Source organism: Somniosus microcephalus, chromosome 4 (genome assembly GCF_052327205.1).
Source record: "Somniosus microcephalus isolate GS21.2 chromosome 4, FLI_Smic_1.0, whole genome shotgun sequence".
In the NCBI taxonomy this organism is placed as follows: Eukaryota; Metazoa; Chordata; class Chondrichthyes; order Squaliformes; family Somniosidae; genus Somniosus; species Somniosus microcephalus.
Window position 1 is genome coordinate 89,528,296 of NC_140990.1, and position 17,453 is coordinate 89,545,748.

Sequence of the window (17,453 nt, forward strand, 5' to 3'; positions counted from 1 at the left end):
TAAAATCCTTCACCTTCGCCGCCGCCCACCTCTCTCTCTCCTCCCATAAAGGCCAGAGTCTTGTGTAGGCCCAGACCGGGTGGCGGGTTCCCATCCCTGAAGGACATTCGTGAACCAGTTCGGTTTTTACAACAATCTGACAGCTTTCATAGTCACTTTTTTCTAGTGCAGTCCCCACAAATAACCAGATTCATTGAGCTCAATTTCACAACCTGTCCGTTTTTTTCTGGGTTCTCTCTCATGCTCCCTTTCTCTTGTTTGAAATTCATTTCACAGGGTATTAGAAAGGGAGGATTTGAAGATGGGAAGTTCAAACCAAACAGCACATCAAGATCTGACCGAGTCACTCAATTAACTGGGACCTGAATATCATCGGACGTGGAACATGGAAGCAAAAAGCACCGTTCACAGTGGGGAGAAACCGTACACGTGTTCTGTGTGTGGACGTGGCTTCAGCCGATCCTCTGGCCTGTTGAGACACAAGCGAGTTCACACCAGGGAGAGGCCGTTCAGCTGCTCTGAGTGTGGGAAGGGTTTCACTCAGTCATCCCACCTACTGATACACCAGCAAGTTCACACTGGGAAGAGGCTGTTCACATGCTCTGAGTGTGGAAAGGGATTCACTCAGTCATCCGACCTTGTGAAACACCAGCGAGTTCACACTGGGGAGAGGCCATTCACCTGCCCTGTGTGTGGGAAGGGATTCAATTGTTCATCCCACCTGCTGACTCATCAGCGAGTTCACACTGATGAGAGACCTTTTAAATGCCCAGACTGTGGGAAGCACTTTAAAAGTTCTGGGGGATTGACATGCCGTCAACTTGTTCACACTGACGAGAGGCCATTCAGGTGCTCTCACTGTGGGACTGGGTTCAGGCGATCATCTGAACTCACTGTACACCAGCACACTCATTCTGGGGAGAGACCGTTCACCTGCTCCGTGTGTGGGAAGGGATTCACTCAGTCATCCAACCTGCTGACACACCAGCACATTCACACTGATAAGAGACCTTTTAAATGTTCTTACTGTGAGAAGAGATTAATAAGGAAAAAGGATCTGCTGAGACACCAGCGAGTTCACACTGGGGAGAGGGCGTTCACCTGCTCTGAGTGTGGGAAGGGATTCACTCGGTCATCTGACCTTCTGAAACACCAGCAAGTTCACACCGGGGAGAGACCGTTCACCTGCTCTAAGTGTGGAAAGGGATTCACTCAGTCATCCAACCTGCTGACACACCAGTGAGTTCACACTGGGGAGAGGCCGTTCACCTGCTCTGTGGGATGGGATTCATTCAGTCATCAAACCTGCTGACACACCAGCGAGTTCACACTGGGGAGAGACCGTTCACCTGCTCTGTCTGTGGGAAGGGATTCACTCGGTCATCCCACCTGCTGACTCACCAGCGAGTTCAAAAGTGACTGCAGGGGTTTTATTCTGCTGTTATTGCTGCTGTTAATCAAATCCAGGACTGAACCATGTTCATTCTGACAGTTGGAGTTTGTTTCTGCGGATGTTAATGACCCTATAACTGTCTGGAGTTTAATATTCTGGATATATGCAAATAAATGAGCTTTGTTTTAAACACACTTTTGTAGATTTTTGTCTTTCCCACCTGAGTGTTTAGCATCACCTGGCTGGAGCTCAGAAAGGACAATCTGGGGGAGGATCATACGGTGGGAACAGAACTTCAGCCTGGACACAGTCCTTCAGGGCCACACTGAGAGGGGCAAACGGAACTTTGGTCTTTCTCGTCTCTCTTCACTGACAGCAAAGTCTCCATGCGGGTTAATCTTGAGGCCTGTAAGGTCCAGATGATAGCCACCCACTGGTGTTTAAAGAGATGGGACGGTGCTCTGTGAGCCCCTTGCCCATATCATCAACAGCTCCATAGAGTCAGGGATTGTTCCCTGAGATTGGAAGGCAGCTCACCTCGCTCCCATTTTCCAAATTGGTCACACATCAGAGCCGGGGAACTACAGGCCCATCGGTGTGACCTCGATCACAGGGAAGATGCTTGAAGGGATCCTGAGAGATGTTTATGATCACCGAGGAAAGGGAAGAGGCCGTTAGAGATACTCAACAGGGGTTCAGAAAACAAGGTCACGTCTTACAAACTAGCTGGAGTTTTGTGAAGATGTTGCGAGGTTGGTGGATGAGGGGAATCCGGTTGACATTGTCGACCTCGGGTGACAAACTCATTTTCTATGGTGGGTCTGATCCGATATCCTGGCACTTGTTGTGGGCCACATTCAGCAAATGTTATTAAAATAGGAATAAATGAAGATAAACTATATCAGTGATTATTTACAGTTAGATTTTATTTATAACTGCTGCTGCTCCCGATCCCTGGCACCTCTCAGCTTGAACCATTGCATCAACATTTGGAGCAAGTGACTGGGCTGAGGCCTGCCCTGGATAAAAACATGAGGACCACTTGTCACCACAGAACCTTGTTACCCAACCACTGACCCTGGAAGTGAATTCCACAGCATCGTCAGCGACATCACAATGACTATCGTTAATGCGGCCGACCTGCATCATCGGTGACATCACAATGACTATTGACAACACGGCCGACTTCCATTACTGGTGACATCACAATGACTATTGACAACACAGACAACCTGCATCAGCGGTGACATCACAATTTCTATTGTTAATGCAGCCGACCTGCATCATCGGTGACATCACAATTACTATTGTTCATGCGGCTGACCTGCATCAGTGGTGACATCACAATTACTGTTGTTAATGTGGCTGACCTGCATCATCGGTGACATCACAATGACTTTTGACACTGAACAATTTAGAGCTCGTGGTTGGTGTTAGGACTAGAGGTTAGTAGTTCGGATTAGAGGTTAGTGGTTATCGTTATGGGTTAAGATTAGGAGTTAGTGGTTTGGGGTTAGGGATAGAAGCCACTATTGACAACGCCAGTGTCACTAGCCTTGTCCTTTTTCATTTCATTTTTTTTTAACCTCAGGCAGACAAGTCACAAAACAGCCTCATAAATTGTTCATTCAAGGAACTTTCTTTCTGGCCCGAGCCTGATTTCCTTCCTTCTTTCACATCTCGACATTTCCCACAGAAAAAGACATCAGGGACATTTGACTTTGGGATTTGGGGACAAGAACAGGCGAATCCAGGTGTTGCTGTGGTTTCATCCAATCATCGGCCTGCCTGAAAAGGGCTTCGGACAATAACCTGTCACCAGGCCCCACCATTCGCCATCTGATTCCACCATCATATCTTCATCCATTACCCACCTTTCACCCTCGCTAGAGCTGGTTTCACCACCATGACCATTCCCCAGACTGAGGCTCTCTGATTCCCATTTGAGAAATGAGAAAGCAATAGAGCAGGATAGATATAGGGGAAATAATAACCATAGTGTGACAGGAAGGGACAGAATGTTTAAAAATAAAAGTGCAACAGAAAATGGGGCCAAAACAAGGAGGAATGGTAAAAAGACAAAGTTAAAAGCTCTATATCTGAATACACGCAGCATTCATAACAAGATAGATGAGCTTATGGCACAAATAGATACAAATGGGTATGATCTGATCGCCATTCCAGAGACGTGGTTGCAAGGTGACCAGGACTGGGAACTGAATATTCCAGGGTATTTGACAATTCGGAAGGATAGACAGAAAGGAAAGGGAGGTGGGGTGGCTTTGTTGCAAAAGGATGGGATCAGTGCAGTGGTGAGAAGTGATGCTGGCTCAGAAGATCAAGATGTAGAATCGGTTTGGGTGGAGATAAAAAATAATAAAGGGAAAAAAGCCTCTGCTGGGTGTAGTCTACAGGCCCCCAAACAGTAGCAATAGTTTTCGACAGAGTATAAATCAACAAATAATGGAGGGCTGTAAAAAAGGTACGGTAATAATCATGGGTGATTTTAATCTCCATATTGATTGGACAAATCAAATTGGCCATGGTAGCCTTGAGGAGGAGTTCATAGAGTGCATCCGGGATGGTTTCCTAGAACAGTATGTAATGGAACCAACCAGGGAGCAGGCTATCTTGGATCTGGTACTATGTAATGAGACAGAATTAATAAATGATCTCATAGTAAAGGATCCTCTAGGAAAGAGTGATCATAGCATGGTTGAATTTGAAATTCAGTTGGAGGGTGAGAAAGTTGTTTCTCAAACCAGTGTCCTGATCTTAAACAAAGGCAATTACAATGGCATGAGGGCAGAACTGGCTAAAGTGGACTGGAAAAATAAATTAAAGGGTAAGACAGTTGAAATGCAGTGGTGGATATTTAAGGAAATATTTCATAAGTCTCAACAAAAATATATTCCAGTGAGAAAGAAAGATTTTAAGAGAAGGGAGCGAACTAAGGAAGTAAAGGTTGGTATCAAATTGAAAACAAAGGCATACAATTTTGCCAAGATTGGTGGGAGACCAGAGGATTGGGTAATTTTTAAAAACCAGCAAAGAATGACTAAAAAAATAATAAAGCATGAGAAGGTGAATTATGAGAGTAAACTGGCAAGAAACATTAAAACAGATAGTAAGAGCTTCTACAGGTATATAAAAAGGAAGAGGGTAGCTTAAGTAAATGTTGGTCCCTTAGAGGATGAGACTGGGGAAATAATAATGGGGAACGGGGAAATGGCAGAGACTCTGAACAAATATTTTGTATCTGTCTTCACGGTAGAAGACACTAACAGCATCCCAATAATGGATAATCAAGGGGTCACAGGGAGGGGGGAACTAAGGACAATCACTATCACTAAGGAAATAGTATTTGGTAAAATAATGGGACTAAAAGATGTCAAGTTCCCTGGACCAGGTGGCCTGCATCCCAGGGTCTTAAAAGAAGTGGCTGCAGAGATAGTGGATGCATTGGTTGCAATATACCAAAATTCCTTGGACTCTGGAGAGGTCCCAGCAGATTGGAAAACCGCAAATGTAATACCCCTATTTAAAAAAGAAGGGAGACAGAAAGCAGGAAACTATAGACCAGTTAGCCTAACATCTGTCATTGGGAAAATGCTGGAGTCCTTCATTAAGGAAGCAGTAGCAGGGCATTTGGAAAATCATAATGCAGTCAAGCAGAGTAAGCATGGTCTTATGAAAGGGAAATCATGTTTAACAAACTTGCTGGAGTTCTTTGAAGAGGTAACGAGCAGGGTGGACAAAGGTAAAACAGTGGATGTGGTTTATTTGGATTTCCAGAAGGCATTCGATAAGGTACCACATAAAAGGTTACTGCATAAGATAGAGAATTGGCAAACTAACAGAAAGCAGAGAGTCGGGATAAATGGGTCATTTTCCGGTTGGCAAACGGTAACTAGTGGGGTGCCATAGGGATCGGTGCTGGGGTCTCAACTATTTACAATCTACATTAATGACTTGGATGAAGGGACCGAGTGTAATGTAGCCAAGTTTGTGGATGATACAAAGATGGGTGGGAAAGCAAGTTGTGCAGAGGACTCAAAGAACCTGCAAAGGGATATAGACAGGGTAAGTGAATGGGCAAACATTTGGCAGATGGAGTATAATGTGGAAAGTGTGAGGTTATACACTTTGGCAGGAAAAATAAAAAAGCAAATTATTATTTAAATGGAGAGAGATTACAAAATGCTACCGTTCAGAGGGACCTGGGGGTCCTTGTGCATGAAACACAAAAAGTTAGCATGCGGGTACAGCAAGTAATCAAAAGGGCAAATGGAATGTTGACCTTTATTGCAAGGGGGCTGGAGTATAAAAGCAGGGAAGTCCTGCTACAACTGTACAGGGTATTGGTGAGACCACACCTCGAGTACTGTGTACAGTTTTGGTCTCCTTATTTAAGGAAGGATATACTTGCATTGGAGGCAGTTCAGAGACGATTCACTAGGTTAATTCCAGAGATGAGGGGGTTGACTTATGAGGAAAGGTTGAGCAGGCTGGGTCTATACTCATTGGAGTTTAGAAGAATGAGAGGTGATTTTATTGAAACATACAAGATACTGAGGGGGCTCGACAAGGTAGATGCAGAGAGGGTGTTTCCCCTCGTGGGGAAATCTAGAACTCGGGGGCACAGTTTTAGAATAAAGGGTCGCCCTTTTAGAACTGAGATGAGGAGGAATTTCTTCTCTCAGAGGGTCGTAAATCTGTGGAATTCTCTGCCCCAGAGAGCTGTGCAGGCTGGGTCATTAAATACATTTAAGGTGGAGATAGACAAATTTTTGCAAGATAGGGGAGTGAAGGGTTATGGGGAGCAGGCGGGGAAGTGGCTTCGAACCCAAGATCAGCCATGATCTTATTGAATGGCGGAGCAGGCTGGAGGGGCCAAGTGGCCTATTCCTGCTCCTATTTTTTATGTTCTTATGTTCTCAGTGTAAGTGGTCCCTGGATTTGGTGTCTCGGTGTAAATGGTCCCTGGATTTGGTGTCTCAGTGTAAATGGTCCCTGGATTTGGTGACACAATGTAAGTGGTCCCTGGATTTGGTGTCACAGTGTAAGTGTTCCCTGTATTTAGTGTCTCAGTGTAAGTGGTCCCTGGATTTGGTGTCTCAGTGTTAGAGGTCCCTGGATTTTGTGTCTCAGTGTATGTGGTCCCTGGATTTGGTGTCTCAGTGTAAGTGGTCCCTGGATTTAGTCTCAGGGAGGAAGCTCGCTGTTTCCACCTTCCAATCCCAGTCCTTCACTCAGCAGCTTCTGATCTTTTTCTGGGCTCTCTCTTTCCTGCCTTGGGGTTTTGCCCCTTTAACGCAGGGTGAAGCAGGACCTCTCCCCGCCGAGCCCCCTCTGCTGCTCCATTTCCCTGCTGCATCTTTTGTGCTTGGATATTTCCCATTGAAAAGGGTGTTGAGCTGCAGAGCAGAAGAACCGAGGCCCCGCTGCAGAGTGAGTGAAGGGGACTGAAAGACAGGCGCAGGCTGAGCGCTCAAACACCGCAGGAGCAGGAAAAAGTCAGGCTGTGGTTGGAGGATCAGCGAGCACGTGCCGGAGAGTCGGGGCTTATTGTTCACCCCAACTCCTCTTTCACCCCTACTCTCCAACCTCCCTCACCCCAACTCCTCTTTCACCCCTACTCTCCAACCCCCTCACCCCAACTCCTCTTTCACCCCTACTCTCCAACCCCCCCTCACCCCAACTCCACTTTCACCCCTACTCTCCAACCCCCTCACCCCAACTCCTCTTTCACCCCATCTCTCCAACCCCCCCTCACCCCAACTCCACTTTCACCCCTACTCTCCAACCTCCCTCACCCCAACTCCTCTTTCACCCCAACTCTCCAACCCCCCTCACCCCAACTCCTCTTTCACCCCTACTCTCCAACCCCCTCACCCCAACTCCTCTTTCACCCCTACTCTCCAACCCGCTCACCCCAACTCCTCTTTCACCCCATCTCTCCAACCCCCCCTCACCCCAACTCCACTTTCACCCCTACTCTCCAACACCCCTCACCCCAACTCCTCTTTCACCCCTACTCTCCAACCTCCCTCACCCCAACTCCTCTTTCACCCCAACTCTCCAACCCCCCTCACCCCAACTCCTCTTTCACCCCTACTCTCCAACCCCCTCACCCCAACTCCTCTTTCACCCCTACTCTCCAACCCCCTCACCCCAACTCCTCTTTCACCCCTACTCTCCAACCCGCTCACCCCAACTCCTCTTTCACACCTACTCTCCAACCCCCCTCACCCCAACTCCTCTTTCACCCCTACTCTCCAACCCCCTCACCCCAACTCCTCTTTCCCCCCTACTCTCCAACCCCCTCACCCCAACTCCTCTTTCCCCCCTACTCTCCAACCCCCTCACCCCAACTTCTCTTTCACACCTACTCTCCAACCCCCCTCACCCCAACTCCTCTTTCACCCCTACTCTCCAACCCCCTCACCCCAACTCCTCTTTCACCCCTACTCTCCAACCCCCTCACCCCAACTCTTCTTTCACCCATACTCTCCAACCCCCCTCACCCCAACTCCTCTTTCACCCCTACTCTCCAACCCCCTCACCCCAACTCCTCTTTCACCCCTACTCTCCAACCCCCTCACCCCAACTCCTCTTTCACCCCTACTCTCCAACCCCCCTCACCCCAACTCCTCTTTCACCCCTACTCTCCAACCCCCTCACCCCAACTCCTCTTTCACCCCTACTCTCCAACCCCCTCACCCCAACTCCTCAGATGTAGATCTGATGCGCAAGTGGGACGAGAGAGGTGCAAAAGGTGATGTCCTTACCATTGCTGCCCAGAACAGGGTCGGCATCTCCACATGCAACGGTCCCAATCACCCGGCCACCCATGAGGCGCTCCACGCGATGTTGCAGGTCGGTGAGTGGCTGGATATGGGGTCGGCCTCCCCCGGTCGCAGTCCGGCTCTTGCGATTATTCACCAGCTTGGCCTGCAAGAGAAAGGACGGCCTCTGAGTACAGTGTGTCGCCGTGATCTTGTGTGCACTGCCTCCCATGGTGGAATAGCCTGGCCAGTGTGTCGCCATGATCTGGTGTGCACTGCCTCCCATGGTGGAATAGCCTGGCCAGTGTGTCGCCATGATCTGGTGTGCACTGCCTCCCATGGTGGAATAGCCTGGCCAGTGTGTCGCCATGATCTGGTGTGCACTGCCTCCCATGGTGGAATAGCCTGGCCAGTGTGTCGCCATGATCTGGTGTGCACTGCCTCCCATGGTGGAATAGCCTGGCCAGTGTGTCGCCATGATCTGGTGTGCAATGCCTCCCATGGTGGAATAGCTTGGCCAGTGTGTTCAGTGCAGAATGTGCAATTGATGCTCATGCCTGTGCCATAGCTGCTGGATGAAGGCTGGCCATTAGAGCTTTCAGGTCCCTTTGCCCATAATGTGAGGTGCACATGCAAGGATGAGGAGGTCATTGGAAAGGGTACTCACCCTGACAATGCGTGTGAGGTCATTTAACTTTTTGCGGCATTGGGCACCGGTCCTGGGGACGTCGCTGTTGGCTGACAGCTTGCTGGCGACATGCCTCCAGGCTCTCCTGTAGACGCGGACCGTCGCCTTCTTGCCATTGCCCGGGCACAAAACATGGCGCCTCTTCTCCACAGCAGCAAGCAGCACACTCAGATCACGCTCTGAGAAGCGCTGCGCACGTTCACGGGCCTTCTCCATGTCTTCAGGCGCTATTTGGGTCCAGCAGCAGTGTTCAGGCCTAGCTGGAGGGCTCCACTATCCAGGGCGTGGCAGCAGACACAGTCGACCCTTCCCCTTTAAGAGCTGGCCGGCGCCAGGGTGTCTGCTGTCAGTCACGAGATGGCCGCACCTGCGCTGCGCCCGGCCTCGGCGCTATCGATCACCACCTCCGGCTTAGCGCCCAAAGAGAGGCGTCCAGCAGCAGTTTTAGCGCTCGCCCGAACTAGTAGGGCGAAGCTAATGAATATCGGAGAAGTGGCCTAGATTTGGCGGCGGCCGCAAACTTTAGCGGACGCCCCACTTTCGCGCCCCAAAAGTGGCGTCAATGAATTTCTAGGCCATGGGATTGGGGGCAAGGTATTGACTTGGATAGAGAACTGATTGACAGACAGAAAGCAAAGAGTTGGAATAAACGGGTCTTTTTCCGAGTGGCAAGCAGTGACTAGTGGGGTACCGCAGGGATCGGTCCTTGGGCCCCAGCTATTCACAATATATATTAATGCTAGATATAATATCTCCAAATTTGCAGACGACACAAAGCTGGGTGGGCGTGTGTACTGTGAGGAGGATGCTGAGAAACTCCAGGATGATTTGGACAGGTTGGGTGATTGGGCAAAAGCATGGCAGATGCAATATAACGTGGATAAATGCGAGGTTATCCACTTTGGTGGCAAAAACAGGAAGGCAGATTATTATCTGAATGGCAATAGATTGGGAGAAGGGGAAGTGCAACGAGACCTGGGTGTCCTTGTGCACCAGTCGCTGAAGGTAAGCATGCACGTGCAGCAGGCGGTTAAGAAGGCAAATGGTATGTTGGCCTTCGTAGCGAGAGGGTTTGCGTACAGGAACAAGGATGTCTTGCTGCAGTTGTACAGGGCCTTGGTGAGACCACATCTTGAGTATTGTGTGCAGTTTTGGTCGCCTTATCTGAGGAAGGATGTTCTTGCCATGGAGGGAGTGCAGCGAAGATTCACCAGGCTGATACCTGGGATGGCAGGAATGACGTATGAGGAGAGATTGGGTCGATTGGACTTGTACTCGCTGGAGTTTAGAAGAATGAGAGGGGACCTCATTGAAACGTATAAAATTCTGACAGGACTGGACAGACTAGATGCAGGAAGGATGTTCCCGATGGTCGGGGAGTCCAGAACCAGGGGTCACAGTCTAAGGATAAGGGGTAAGCCATTTAGGACAGAAATGAGGAGGAATTTCTTCACCCAGAGAGTGGTGAACCTGTGGAATTCTCTACCACAGAAGGCAGTAGAGGCCAATACATCTATCTATCTATCTCTTCTCTTCTCTCTCTTTATTTTTTATTATTATTATATATATATAAAAAATGAGTCTGTCTGTCTGTGTGTATGTGTGTGGTAAACTCAAAAGTTATAGAGCGTACCTACACATATGTTATATCAAAAGAAAGCTTATGATTAGGGGAGTGTCATAGGTGTGTTTATTGTTTGGTCAGAAAAAATTGTTTGGACATTTTATAAAAAACGGACAAAATCCGCTCATTTTAACAAAGCTTCTTCAGCGTGACTGATGAGTGGATGGACCAATCGACGGGCCGCATTAGCGTTGAGTGACATGATGGTTGACCAATCCTACGGGTGTGTAGGCAGGGCCTAAGCCTGCGGCCTGCCGTGAGTGCGGGACCGGGAAAAGAGATACAGAGACAAAGAGAACTGCGCGGCCCGAGAGCCCGAGAGACAGCGAGCGGGGGAGCGGCGACGGCGGGCCGGGGCGAGAGCTGAGCTGAGGTGAGTCGGGCCGGGCCTGAGGAGCTAGGCCGCGCACGGGGGCTCCGGGTCACCGCGGCCGGGCTCTGAGTCTCTCTCTCTCCTTCCCCCTCTCTCTCGTTCCCTCTCTCTCTCTCTTTCCCTCTCTCTCTCCTTCCCTCTCTCTCTCTCTCCTCTCTCTCTCTCTCTCTCCCTCCCCTTCCCTCTCTCCTTCTCTCTCTTTCTCTCCTTCCCTCTCTCTCCTTCCCCCTCTCTCTCTCTCTCCTTCCCCCCACTCTCTCTCTCTCTCCTTCCCCCCTCTCTCTCTCTCTCCTTCCCCCTCTCTCTCTCTCTCATTAATGCCAATGATAACATTGCAAAATTATAATTCTGCTTGCTACCTCCAAATTCACATAGAAGGAAAACTGTAAAACCTGGAGTATATGGCTACTGGCGATCCCCATTAACAAAAAACGAAGTTAAACAACCACCTCCTGGTTGCTTAGCAAGTGTTCTTCAATCCCAACAGTTTTATAAACAGTTTTATAAACATGGCAGAGGGTTCTTCAGTTCCCTCGGCAACGCCGGGTACTCCAGCTGATTAAATATATTCAAGAAGGAGTTGGATATATTTCTTAAGGCTAAAGGGATCAAGGGGTATGGGGAGAAATTAGGGACCGGGTACTGAATTTGGATGATCAGCCATGATCGCATTGAATGGCGGAGCAGGCTCGAGGGGCCGAATGGCCTACTCCTGCTCATATCTTCTATATTTCTATGTTTCATTGGCTGCCCAGGAAAGTCCTATTTAGATTAAACTCCTTCACCCAGAGAGTTCTGAGAATGTGGAACTTGCTGCCACAGGGAGTAGTTGAGTCGAGGAGCAGAGATGCATTTAAGGGGAAGCTGGATAAACACATGGGAGAAAGGAATAGAAGGAGATGCTGATAGGGGGAGATGAAGAGAGATGGGAGGAGGCTCGTGCGGAGCATAAACACTGCATGGACCAGTTGGGCCGATTGGCCTGTTTCTGTGCTGTACAATCTGTGTAATTCTATGTAATAAGAGAGGAAAGAATGTTCCAGAGAAATTGGAATTATCTGTACTGCATTTTTTTCCTGAACTTACAATGATGTCTTTCGTAAACTGCTTTTACAGGGAATATCATCAGCCTTTGAATGTGGAAGGAGAAATGTTTGCCTGTTCTGTCTGTGGGAAAAGATTTCAAACATCAGTGTGACTGGAAAAGCCCCGAGACACACACACCCGAGTGAGAGTGTTCCAGTGCACTGACTGTGGAAAGAGCTTCAACCAGTTACACAGCCTGAAAAAACATTGCACCGTTCACAGCGGGGAAAAACCGTACACGTGTTCTGTGTGTGGATGAGGCTTCAACTGATTGTCCAACCTGGAGAGACACAAGGACACCTGCACCATGGAGAAACCGTGGAAATGTCAGGACTGTGGGAAGGGATTCAGCTCCCCATCCCGGCTGGAAACTCATCGGCGAAGTCACACTGGAGAGAGGCCATTCACCTGCTCTGAGTGTGGGAAGGGATTCAGTCAATCATCCCTTCTGGTGAGACACCAGCGGGTTCACACTGGGGAAAGGCCGTTCACCTGCACTGTGTGTGGGAAAGGATTTGCTCAATTAACTCGCCTCACTGAACACCAACTTATTCACAATGAAAAGAGACCCTTCAAATGTTCTGACTGTGGGAAGAGCTTTAAAAGCACAAGAGCTCTGCTGACACACCAACACACTCACAGCGGGGAGAGGCCGTTCACCTGCTCCGTGTGTGGGAAGAGATTCAGTAATTCATCCCACCCGTTAACACACCAGCGAGTTCACACTGGGGAGAGGCCATTCACCTGTTCCATGTGTGGGAAGGGATTCACTGATTCATCCACTCTGATGAGACACCAGCGAGTTCACACTGAGGAGAGGCCGTTCACCTGCTCTGTGTGTGGGAAGGGATTCACTCAGTCATCCAACCGGTTGAGACACCAGCGTGTTCACACTGGGGAGAGGCCGTTCACCTGCTCCGTGTGTGGGAAGGGATTTGCTCGATTAACCAGCCTCACTAAACACCAACTTGTTCACACTGAAAGGAGACCCTTCAAATGTTCTAAGTGTGGGCAGATCTTTAAAAGCACAAGCGATCTGCTGACACACCAACACACTCACCGTGGGGAGAGGCCATTCACCTGCTCCGTGTGTGGGAAGGGATTCACTGATTCATCCACCCTGCTGAGACACCAGCGAGTTCACACTGGGGAGAGGCCGTTCACCTGCTCGGTGTGTGGGAAGGGATTCAATCAGTCATCCCAACTGCTGACACACCAGCGCACTCACACTGGGGAGAGGCCATTCACCTGCTCCGTGTGTGGGAAGGGATTCATTGATTCATCCACTCTGCTGAGACACCAGCGAGTTCACACTGGGGAGAGGCCGTTCACCTGCTCGGTGTGTGGGAATGGATTCACTCGGTCACCCCAGCTGCTGACAGTCCAGCGAGTTCACAAGTGACTGCAGGGGTTGGATTCTGCTGTTTTTGCTGCTGATAATCATATCCAGGACTGAACCATGTTCATTCTGACAGGTGAGGTTTGTTCCTGCTGATGAGAATAACTCCTGTAACTGGGCTGGAGTTTAATATTCTGGATAAATGTCAAATACACAACATCCAGTATTTCTTTCCTCCAAGGTAAGAGGAGACTAATTGATATAACAACAGAGAAGCATCCGCAGTATTTTGCTATTATGGAGAGTAATTGATGTCCTGTTACCGACTGTTCCATTTTTGGGGACTTTTCTCATTTCTAACTCTAGATTATCTCAGTTCTAACACCTTCAGTTACTCTCAAGTCCCAGCTCCCCCCACCTTCCAGAAAGCCTGTAATAGAAAATGACTGAAGATTTATCCCAGTGTAACTATTGCTGTTATCCAAGGAAAAAGGCTTGTATTTCTATCGCACCTTTCACAACCTCAGGACATCCGAAAGCGCTTTACAGACAAGGAAGTGCTTTTGAAGTGTAGTCACTGTTCTAATGTAGGAAAAGCAGCAGCCAATTTGTGCACAGCAAGCTCCCACAAGCAGCAATGTGATATTGACCAGATAATCTATTTTTCAATGACGTTGATTGAGGATGGAAGAGGATATGTAAAGAGATGGTGTATGGAGATATGAAACAAGGAAACGGTGTGTGTGTGTGATAGTGACACAGCCTTGTGGTCACAGTCAGAATAATGACAGATATCCTTGTGGTTATGGTTTGGGCAGGGCCAGGTCAATAATGTAGTAAACAAGTTAACTATAAATATCGCCAGTGTAGTCACAGCTTAGAAACATAGAGAAACATAGAAAAATAGGAGCATGAGTAGGCCATTCGGCCCTTCGAGCCTGCTCTGCCATTCAATATGATCATGGCTGATCCTCCATCTCAATACCATATTCCCGCTCTCTCTCCATACCCCTTGATGCCTTTTGTGTCTAGAAATCTATCTATCTCCTTCTTAAATATATTCAGTGACTTGGCCTCCACAGCCTTCTGTGGTAGAGAATTCCACAGGTTCATCACCCTCTGAGTGGAGAAATTTCTCCTCATCTCAGTGATGTGCCTCAATAATTCCGAGACTCGAAGGTAGCAGAACAAAACAAGGCTTTTATTAACTTAGAACGAAACACGTAAGCGAGAGAGATGTCGTCCTTCTGGAGACTGGGGCTAGACTGAAGCTAGCTAACAAACGGGGCCAGGTATGGGCGGAGCCCTACACACAGCACATTCCAGTATACAATATAGCACATTCCAGTACACAATACAATGAGGTCTGGGGGAAGGGAAATGACACTGAAACCGATCTCAGTCACAGGCAGTGATGAATGGAAATATTTCATCACATTCACCCCTTCTATAGATTTAGTCTGTTCGGGGGTTTGATAGTCCTCTGCGACCGACGTGGCTGTTGCGGTGCCGCGGGTGTCGGCTGGGTGTCCCCGGTAGCCTCCTGGGTCTCTGCCGGGGGTGCCGCCAGGGTTGTTGAAGGGGTAGTTGGTGGGGGTGCCGTTGGTCGGTGTTCTTCCGGGGGTGATGAAAGAGTAGAGGGTGGGTAAGAGTTGCTGTGATCGTCGTTGCCGCTATTGCCGTGGTTGTTGTCGATGCCGGCTGGGGCGACGTCTTTTATGGACACGGTGTCCTCCCTTCCGTCGGCGTGCCGGACATATGCGTATTGGGGGTTGGCGTGGAGTAGGTGTACTGGCTCCATGAGAGGGTCCATCTTGTGGCCCCTCACATGCCTTCGCACGAGTACCGGACCTGGGGTGGAGAGCCATGACGGCATGGATACGCCTGAGGTGGATTTCCGGGGAAAGACAAACATTCGTTCATGAGGCGTGGTATTAGTGGCCGTACACAATAGCGACCGTATCGAATGGAGCACATCCGAGAGGACTTCCTGCCAGCGGGAGATAGGGAGGCCCTTGGTCCTTAGAGCTAGAGTGACTGCTTTCCATACTGTCCCGTTCTCTCGCTCCACTTGGCCGTTACCCCGGGGGTTGTAGCTGGTGGTACGGCTCGTGGCGATCCCCCTGGACAGCATGTACTGGCGTAGCTCTTCACTCATGAAGGACGACCCCCCTATCCGTATGGATGTAGCTCGGCATACCGAACAGGCAGAACAGGCTGTTGAGGCATTTAATGACCGTGGCGCTGGTCATGTCTGGGCAGGGGAAGGCGAATGGGAACCGGGAGTATTCGTCCACAATGTTCAGGAAGTAAACATTGCGATCGACGGACGGGAGGGGGCCCTTGAAATCTAAGCTGAGCCGCTCAAAGGGCCGTGTAGCTTTGATTAAGTGGGCTCTATCTGGGCGGTAGAACCGAGGCTTGCACTCAGCGCAAGTGCGGCAGTTCCTGGTCAGGGACCGAACTTCCTCAATCGAGTAGGGTAAGTTACGGGACTTTATGAAGTGGAACAGTCGTGTGACCCCTGGGTGGCAGAGGTCGTTGTGGAGGGTCTGTAGCCGATCCCCGGTGGTGCTGGCACACATCCCTCGTGAGAGGGCGTCAGGGGATTCGTTAAGGGCCCCTGGCCGGTAAATGATGTCGTACTCGAAGGTGGAGAGCTCGATCCGCCACCTAAGAATCTTATCATTTTTAATCTTCCCCCTCTGTTTATTATTGAACATAAACGCTACCGACCGCTGGTCGGTAAGTAGGGTGAAGCGTTTGCCGGCTAGGTAGTGGCGCCAGTGGCGCACTGCCTCCACGATGGCTTGGGCCTCCTTTTCCACGGAGGAGTGTCTGATCTCGGGCCCTTGGAGGGTCCTCGAGAAGAAAGCTACGGGCCGCCCCGCCTGGTTGAGGGTGGCCGCCAAGGCGAAGTCAGACGCATCACTTTCCACTTGAAATGGAGTGTTCTCGTCCACTGCCTGTAGCGTGGCCCGCTCAATATCCTGCTTAATGCTTTTGAAGGCGGCGTGGGCCTCAGCAGAGAGCGGGAAAGAGGATGCTTTCAAGAGGGGGCGGGCTTTGTCGGAGTAGTTGGGGACCCATTGGGAATAATAAGAAAATAACCCCAGGCACCTTTTCAGGGCTTTGGGAGTGTTGGGCAGGGGCAGCTCCCGTAGGGGGCGCAATCGGTCGGGGTCTGGTCCGATTTCCCCATTCTCCACCACGCTGCCTAGTATGCAGAGGCGCATGGTGTTGTAAACGCACTTGTCCTCGTTGTAGGTGAGGTTGAGTTTTTCTGCGGTTTTCAGGAACCTCTCGAGGTTCGAGTCGTGATCCTGCTGGTTGTGACCGCAGATGGTGACGTTGTCGAGGTAGGGGAAGGTTGCCTGCAAGTGGTGGTCATCGACCATGCGGTCCATCTCCCTCTGGAAGACCGAGACCCCATTCGTCACCCCAAAGGGGACTCTGAGGAATTGGTAGAGGCGTCTGTTCGCCTCGAAGGCGGTGTACGGGCGGTCCTCTGGTCTGATAGGGAGCTGGTGGTACGCTGACTTGAGGTCGATGGTGGAGAACACCCGGTATTGGGCGATTTGGTTCACCATTTCTGATATGCGGGGTAGCGGGTAGGCGTCTAGTTGGGTGTACCTGTTGATCGTTTGACTATAGTCGATCACCATCCGTTTCTTCTCGCTACCCCTTACCACTACCACTTGGGCGCGCCACGGGCTGTTGCTGCGTTCAATAATGCGCTCTTTCAGGAGCCTGTCTACCTCGGTCGCGATAAACCGCCTGTCCTCCCAGCTGTACCTCCTGCTTTTGGTCGCTATTGGCCGGCAGTTAGGGGTAAGGTTCGCGAATAGCGAAGGCGGCTTTACCTTCAGGGTAGCCAGACCGCACACTGTGAGGGGCGGCTGGGACCCACCGTACTTGAGCGTGATGCTTTGGTGGTTGCACTGGAAATCCAGGCCCAAGATCACGCTCGCACATAGGTTCTTCATGATTAATACTTTAAAATTATCATATACAGTTCCGTTAACGCACAATTGTACCGTGCAGTAGCCCAGAATGGTCGATGTCTGGGTTTTGTCAGCCATAGAGATGGTACCCTGAGTAGGGACCACCTTTAGGGAGAGTTGTTGTGCCAGTTCTGGGTGGATAAAGCTCTCCGTGCTTC

At 49.8% G+C, this 17,453-nt stretch overlaps 1 protein-coding gene and 2 pseudogenes across 1 annotated transcript in view; 2 read left to right on the forward strand and 1 right to left on the reverse strand.

Annotated features, from left to right (window-relative positions):
- The window catches only part of LOC147119485 (uncharacterized), a 146,583-nt gene that overhangs the window by 76,575 nt on the left and 52,555 nt on the right, over positions 1-17,453 (reverse strand).
- LOC147119486 (uncharacterized) lies at positions 59-1,604 on the forward strand (annotated as a pseudogene).
- Positions 12,260-17,453, forward strand: part of LOC147119487 (uncharacterized) — a 44,614-nt pseudogene continuing 39,420 nt past the window's right edge.